The sequence below is a fragment of the Rhinopithecus roxellana genome, chromosome 5 (assembly GCF_007565055.1).
Source record: "Rhinopithecus roxellana isolate Shanxi Qingling chromosome 5, ASM756505v1, whole genome shotgun sequence".
Taxonomy (NCBI): domain Eukaryota; kingdom Metazoa; phylum Chordata; class Mammalia; order Primates; family Cercopithecidae; genus Rhinopithecus; species Rhinopithecus roxellana.
The window spans coordinates 176,135,491-176,144,071 of NC_044553.1; the positions used below are offsets into that span (position 1 = coordinate 176,135,491).

Below are 8,581 nucleotides of genomic sequence, written 5' to 3' on the forward strand. Positions count from 1 at the left end.
CTCCTTCCCCCCTCCCCGAAACTAAAAGGAATGTTAACTGTGCATTGTTCTGTGACCAGCAGACCTTATCTATACTCCCAGTTCCAATTCCTTGTAAACATACTTTGTAAAGTCCTGTGAGATCCTGCCTCCTTTGCCATGCCGCTGCAAGGTCATAAAGTAGATAAAACCTAAGTTGCAATACTGGTTTTCCTCAAAATCTAAGACATGTCACAAAATAATTTGCTGCCTTTGTTCCTTACTCTGGTAACATCTTCCCACCGCATGTATTTCCCGACTTAAAGAGTTTAAAAGGCAATCGTATAATGTAACTCTGGCTGCCCGTTCGGGACCCCTTCCACGCTGTGGAAGCTTTGTGCTTTCACTCTACTCAATAAAGTCTACAACTTTTTCTCTCTCTAGGTCTGTGTCTCTATCACTGGTTGCAGTTGGCTGCCACATCGATTCTTTGGCATGACTGGACAAGAACCTTAGGCATTACAGTATCATTATCAAGTTGACCATAATTTATTACACCTTCAATGTTTAAACCAAATTTTGACAACTATCCTCAAGAACTTCAGAATTTAATCACACATTATACTTCCCAGAGAAACAGAGGTCTTCAGATATAAATTCTGTCAACTTCATATTCCAGAATTAGTAACTTTTAAAATTTTCTTTTTGTTCTTGCCTGAGAAGTGCCACTAGTTTTTGCCACAAATGAGGTTTTCATGTGGCCCAGGATTAAAACAACTCCCAAATTTTCGGGAAAAGGCTTAGTCTCGAAATCCTTCCTTATCTCTAGAATTGTTCACTCTGCCCCTCTCCTAGGTCTTCTGTCTCTGCATTGAAGTAAGAGTCCTTCTATGGCCACCAGACCCTAGTTTACCACCCATCTCTTCTTTATATAGCCAAGATTCTTGAAAAGAGGTATACTTGCTTTTCTTTTGTTTATTAGATTGTTCTTGGCCACAACACTGCTTTAAAAGTGCCATTATATTAATCACCTAAAATTTTTCTGTAAAGAATTATCTAATTAACAACATAAATACATACTACTCTTTATTAATTTTACCTTGTTTCTCAAATACCAACATAGTCTTGCTATATTCCAAGCACTTTAAACGTTTTAACTCATGTAATCTTTTGACAAAGGGTGTAATCAACCTTATGAGGTATATACTATTTCTGTTCCCTTTTAGCTGTTCCCCTGCTAGCAAGTGGCAGAGCTAGAATTTGAACACTATCTTCCACTTCCACAGCGTTAACATCTACTTTTAGCTACCTCGTAAATATTAGCATTTATAATGTTTAATATTTTAAATGCAATCAATAGATAAATGTAAATATCCTCTTTATTTACCCTTTATCTCCCCAAAATAATAAATATTCTCCTAAATATGCCACCTTCCATTCTATGAATGTTTTATATTATTACTAATCATGTAAGTGTCATAAAATATACTTTATATAAATACTATTATATTTTCCAAATCAGTTTGCAATCTGTTTTTCCTTGTTCATTATGCAAGGATAAAATCTAATGCACACTATGGCTCATATCTTTCTCATACATTCATTTTCACCACTATATTATTTCTGTAGTACTAGAGTATATTTTTCTATTTTATTGTTTGCATTATTGGTTGATTTTGTTTTGTTTTGGTTTGGTTTTTGGCACAGCTAGCTGAGGTTTTATGTTGGGGGGAAAAACACAGTAAACAACTGAATTGTTTTGTAGCTGGAGGCATGGGCAAGGGGACTACCCCAGGCAGTAAACTCCCTGGCCAGTGGGCTGAAAGCTAGGGCTGAGCCTCAGGCGGGTCTCCTGCTGCCTGTGCTCCCCTGCACTGTGGCCTCCCTCAGGGGCTCTGGAGCAGCCACAGGAAGGGTAGGCTGGGAAGGTCTGCTGTGGTTGTTCACTTGGGGCAGCACATCAGAGGACTGGGACAGCTAACCATTGCGGGTCTCCATCTTCACAACCATGGCCCTAGTGGAGCTGGTGCGGCTGAAGGAGCTGGAGCCCGAGCCAGAGCCAAAGCTGGAGCCCAGGCGTAGCTGAGGCTGGGAGTTGTGAGGTCCCCATAGGCTGAGCTCAGGGAATCTCCATAACCGATTGTGGTCTTCCTATGGATACTCATGTTCTGCAACCCAGACTCCAGCCAACTCTCCTAGCCCTCCAGCAGCTTCTGATAGATGGCGTTCTCGATGTCCAGGGCCAGCTTGATATTCATCAGCTCCTGGTACTTGTGCAGCTGCTGCTGCAAGTCCTGCTTAGCCTGCTGTAGGGCAGCCACCAGCTCGGACAGCTTGGCCTTGGCATCTTTAACAGCCAGCTCCCTGGGCTGCTTGGCAACTGTGATGGCGACCTCCAGGGAAGCCCTCTGGCATTGGAGGCCCTCAGTCTCAGTCTGGAGCTGGTTGATATTCCAATTCATCTTGGAGTTCTCAGTCTTTGTGCACTGCAGGTCATCCCGGTGCTTCCCAGCCAGCATCTGCAGGCCCTCATAATAGATCTGGTACATGCTCTCAGCCCCTGTCCTGCTGTGCTTGCCTACCTTGTTGGACTGTACCTTGACCTCAGCGATGATGCTGTCCATGTTCAGGGATCGACTGTTGTCCATGGACAGCACCACAGAAGTGTCCCAGATCTGGGACTGCAGCTTCCAGATCTCCTCTTCATACAGCTGCCTGAGGAACTTGATCTCCTGAGTCAGCCCTTCCAGGCGAGACTCCAGCTCCACCTTGTTCATGTAAGCTTCATCCACATCCTTCTTGCTGAGGACAAAGTCATTCTTCATCTCTGTACGTTTATTGATCTCATCCTCATACTTGTTCTTGAAGTCCTTCACCGGCCCCTGAGTATTGCCAAGCTCCGCCTCCAGCCTCAACTTCTCCTGGCCCAGAGTCTCCAGCTGCCGCCCAAGGTTGTTGATGAAGCTCTCGAATATGTTATCCATGTTGCTCCAAGCAGTTTTCTGCTGCTGCAGCAGGCTCCACTTGGTCTCCAGTATCTTGTTCTGCTGCTCCAGGAACTGTACCCTGTCGATGAAGGAGACAAACCTGTTGTTGAGAGTCTTGATCTGCTCCTTTTCCTGGGTGCAGATGTCCTGGACGTTGGAGTCCACCTCCACGTTAAGGAAGCTCAGCAGGCTCTGGTTGACCGTGACGGCGGTGATGCCTCCCCTACCTCTGGCCCCGTATTAGCCTCTGCCCAGGCCACCCCAGAAGCTGCTGCTGCCCACTCAGGAGAAGCTCAAGGAGCTCATGTGGGCACCAGGCCACTCATGTAGGAGCGGCCAGAGGTAGACACCTTGTAGGACTTCTGGGTCACTCTGATGGATGTGGTGGAGGCAGGAGTGGAGACAGGCAGGCTGAACCAGGCGGACATTTCAGAAGGACCAGAGAAGCTGCTTCTTGGTCTGTGTAATTCGTTTTTATTGCTATCACAAAACAATGCCACAATAAACACACTTCTGGTAAGGAGTTGTTTGAAGGTATGTAGAGAGAAATGAAATTGCTGGATCAAATAGAATATATAATTTATTTTTAAAAATATTGTTAAATTGATTTAAAGTGATGATACCAATTACACTGTCATCAGCAGAGTCTGAATTATTTTTGTCAGTAATTGCTTTCTTGTGAAATGCTTCTTCATGACTTTTGGCAATTGTTCTTTTGGCTTGTTTGTTCTTTCACCAGTGGAAATGGTGGAGATGTTTATATAGTTTATATGCTGAAATATAATGCATATGTTGCAAATATCCTTTTGTGGCTTGACCATTTATTCTTATGATGATGTTTTAAAAATTAATATAATATTCTTAATATTAATGCTCTAAAAATTGACTAGTTTTGTTTTTTCTTTATGATGTGACTTGATGAAAATATTTCCCTACCTCAAGATGCATACAGTTTTCTGTAAGGACTTCTAGTGATTAAAGTTTAACTTTCTGCAGTTTAACCTTTAAAATTTATTAAATTGTTTATATAATATAAATGGTAAATTAATTTTTTATGGATACAGTTAATTGCCACAACACCACTTACTAAAGTGTCTATAAAGTCCCATATGTCTTGAAACAGTTTTAAGTAGTTTATGCACTTCAATAGCATAGATGCTATAGTTTTTTAAAAAGTATATAATTATTTGAAATTTATGCTCCAATCATTTAGTTTTATGAATTTTGAATTTTAAAAAATTGTTCTTTAAGACCCCTCATTAACAGTTGATAGATTTAGCAAGTAGCAATACAAGATGTTCAGATACATTTAAATTTCACGTAAACAATATTTTTTCCCTGTAAGCATGTCCTAAATATTACATGGGGCATGATTATAATAAAAAAGTAATTATTTATATGAAATTCAAATGTATCTGAAATTCCTGTACTTTATCTAGCAACTCTAATTAAAACAAAAGTAGAGAACTAAAAATTTATTTTAGCACTCCCTATTGATAAAAAATAAAATTAGATGTTAATTACAGAAAGTTCACAAAGCTAAAAATTTAGAATAAATTTGAATGGGCAAACCTCAATACCTATTTTATTATGAATTTGCAGCATTTACTGCTTAATTTTCATTGATCTTTTGAGACATCCTATATATGTTCAGTTCTCTGAATTTGTATTTCATTTCTGTTCTGCAAACCTTTGATCTTGCCTTTTACCAAATTAAATTTTTTTTCTTCTTTTTTAACAGTAAGTGTATTTTGTCTATAATTGCCATATGTTTGAAGCAAAGGGGCTGCATAAAATGAATTCATCCAAATGTATTAATCAAAATTCACTCATGAATAACTAATTGCCCAATCTAGTAACTGTTTGACTCCTTATTTTCCTATTCTTTAGGAAGTATTTGACATTTCTGGCCAGGCGCAGTGGCTCATGCCTGTAATCCCAGCACTTCAGGAGGGCAAGGCGGGTGAATCACTGGAGATCAGGAGTTTGAGACCAGCCTGGTCAACATGGTGAAACCCTGTCTCTATTAAAAATACAAAAATGAGTTGAGTGTGGTGGCACATGCCTGTAATCCCAGCTGCTTAGGAGGCTGAGGCGGGAGAATCTCTTGAACTTGGGAAGTGAAGGTTGCAGTGAGTTGAGATAGCACCACTGCACTCCAGACCAGGTGACAGAGTGAGATTCTATCTCGAAAAATAATAATAATAATTTAAAAATATATACATATACACATTTCTTACCACTCCTATTTTATGAGGCAATTTCGTTTGCTTTCTTCTGCCTTCCAGTAGCTTTCATTTCTCTTTCTGCCCTTTTATTATGCTCATTATGTCCATTCAGATCTTCCATATCTATAATCTCAAGGATTTTGTCCCTAGCAGAGTTATTTATTTTTTAATATAATCCTCTTCTTCATAAATGAGCTCATTAGATTTGTAGCATAAATTAAACATATACATTAGCAGCTGTAACTGTATTGTTACAGTACAGCCCTTTCTCTACCTTAGGAATATGATTTGACACACGTGTCTAAAAGTCTCTGAACAGTCTTTATTAGATTACACTTAATCTGTTATTACCTTATCTTACCCTACTTCTTTTTAAATATTTCACCTGTCAGTTTCTCTATCTTGATGGTGGATAACCACCACTCACCAGAATTGCCCAAGTCAAATATATAAAAGGAAAGAGTGTCTCCTCAGTAACTGCTCTCAAATTGGGCACAATTTTTATTAATTCAACCTCCTAATTATTGTTCCAAACTATCATTATTTTCATTCCTCCTCTAATGTTTCTTATATGATTTTATTCCAAAATCCATCCTTTAAAAATTGCATTAATTACTGCAGCATTTCCAAACACAGTTCCTTGGCTTTAGTTTTACTTCCCAGAGAAAGGTACTTCTCTCTTTTCCAGATTGAAGTTTTTTAATAAAATTGGATCATATGCACAATCTTTTAATTGAATTTTTGTGTGTCATGCAAAGCCATTCATAGTCTGGTACATGTCAACTTTTCAGAATACATCTACAACTTACCAAATGGATTGTGTCCGAAGCCTACTAAATTTTACATTCAACTATCAAACAATCTGGGGTCTCTGTTATTATTCAAACTATTTATTTCCCCTGTCTACCAAGAACACTTCTGCTGTAGAACTATACTGCCCTGTTTCAATGAAATAAGATTTAGCCTGTGATTCCCTTTGAACACTGAAAAATATATAGATGTAAGATACATCACTTTTCAGCAAAGCTATGTAGAAGTTAATTCTTGAGTCTGCCATATGTCTTTTTCCTCTACCACAAAATTGTTCCATCTGTCTTGGTCCCTGAGCAGTAGCTGAGCCACAATGAGAATAAACATTACTAAGAAATAAATTTTTGTTGTAACTTACTGTAATGAGAAGATCATTATTCAGCATAACAACCCAATTTGGTGCACTGATACATTGCTCATGTTCTCTCATGACTCTGCCCTAGAATGAACTGGATGCTTTGCTTAGAGGCTAGTTGTATGCTTGATATCTAATACTACTCATAATTGATAGACCAAGTGAGGCATCATGTCTTCCATTCTGATTTGTGGTCTTTCCTTTATTATTATACTGACCTCTATTTTAGAATATATTATCCTAGTTTATAAATTTCAATTAACTTATCTATATTCTCCTTTTAAGTGCCTTCAGAGCAAGATCTTTCCTGTTTGCATATCAGTAATTATTGTGATTAGCACAACATATATGAGGGACTTCAAAAAATTCATGAAAATGTTTATTATGAAAAACTATGCATGGTTTTCAAAAACAATTTGCACAAAATAAATTCATGCTAGCTTTTAAAAACATGTCTGAACAAGATCTGGTATGAGGCACTAAAAATACAAATCAACAATTTGAAAAGAGCCCCTATCAAAGCAATATGAATTCTGCCAAAATTGAAACAAGAACAAACATCAAATTTATGGTGAAGCTTGGGCGAAAGAATGGTGAAATCGCTGATGATTTACAGAAAAGTTTATGGGGATAATACCCTAAAGAAATCAGTACTTTAAAAATGGATAACCTGTTTCAGGAAGGGACAAAACCCTGTTGAAGATGAAGCCCAAAGAGGCAGATCATCCACATCAGTTTTGGAAGGAAAAAAAAAAACTTGTTCTCAAAATCTTGTATAATCAATATATATTAGTTTAAACAATAAAGGTATCAACTAGCGTATAAAGATAGAATGATTTTCAAATGTATTTACATCTCTTGATGTTAAGAGATTTAGACCAGATTCTCTGAGAATATCGGCAAATAAACAGAGAATCAGAGACTTGAATCTTAATATGTTTCCAAATCTTGATTTTTTTTTCTCCCAATACTCCAAGATTGATATTTGAGTCAACAGTCAATGAAAAATTCTTATCTGTAAATAACAATTTGCAGATTGTTATTGAATAGTTATTATTGTCATTGAATTTTTAATAGAAATAGTTAATAAATAACAATCTTTATCTATAAATATTTACTCTTGGAGTAAGTAACTCACTGAGGAGTGTGCCAGAAGATGTGGTTGTTTTCCTCATTTGCCAAAATGTACAAATATAGAGAAGAGCCTGTGATCCTAAAATATTCACAAAACAGCCCTTCGTGATTAGCTTCAACTCAATACAGAAGGGAATTATTAGCAATAAAATCAAGGAGCAACTATCTTCATAATTTTGTGAATGCCATCTAATTTGAGTCTGTAATGGACAGCAAATGAAATTATGCTCAATGTAGTCCCTGAAACTTTGTTTCCGATCCTGTATGTCATTCAGTAAATGGGAATTACATTCATCCTGAATAATTTTATTTGAATTATTCTACTTCATATGTCAAAATCAGTTTTTAAGACCTACAATTTTTAACTTTAAGCAATGTCATACACACAGTTTCTTACTTTTCTACTCTCACTGACATTGCCTTAAAGCAAGTCCTGTACTTTTCATCCTCAATGAATGAAATCATCTTTAAAATTATTTTCTCACTTCCAAGGTATCTACTTCTTTTCAATAAATTATGTTCTGAAATGTCAGTTTCACATTGTCCCCCAAACTTTATCATTTGCTATAATTGACTGAAAACAAATTCTTATGCTTTCTTCATTTGGGTAAAATTGATAATTCTTCTGGAGGTAAATCTGGAGAGATTGGATAAACCGGGTATACTTGCCAAATGACTTAAGATCCCAATCCCATCTCAAATTACTTGAAGTTTATGGAATAATATATTAATAAGTATGAAGGTGCTATAATGTGACAGAGAGAAGTGATAAGTTTGAGTAAGATAGCATAAGGGTTCTGGTTCCTGACAATAAGGTAGACCAGCATAGACTTCAGCTTTTCTTCCAAAAAATAAAACCAGGGGCCAGGCACAGTGGCTCATGCTTGTAATTCTAGCACTTTGAGAGGCCAAGGCAGTAAGATTGCCTGAGCTCAGGAGTTTGAGACCAGTCTGGGCAACACAGTGAAACCCTGTGTCTACTAAAATACAAAAGAAATTAGCCGGGTGTGGTGGCATACACCTGTTGTTTCAGCTACTTGGGAGGCTGAGGCAGGAGAATTGCTTGAACCTGGTAGGTGGAGCTTGCAGTGAGGCAAGATCACACCACT

The 8,581-nt window shown here is 37.6% G+C and overlaps 1 pseudogene; it reads right to left on the reverse strand.

The window, feature by feature from the left end:
* Nucleotides 1-1,797: 1,797 nt before the first annotated feature.
* Nucleotides 1,798-3,373, reverse strand: LOC104654083 (annotated as a pseudogene).
* Nucleotides 3,374-8,581: the final 5,208 nt, after the last annotated feature.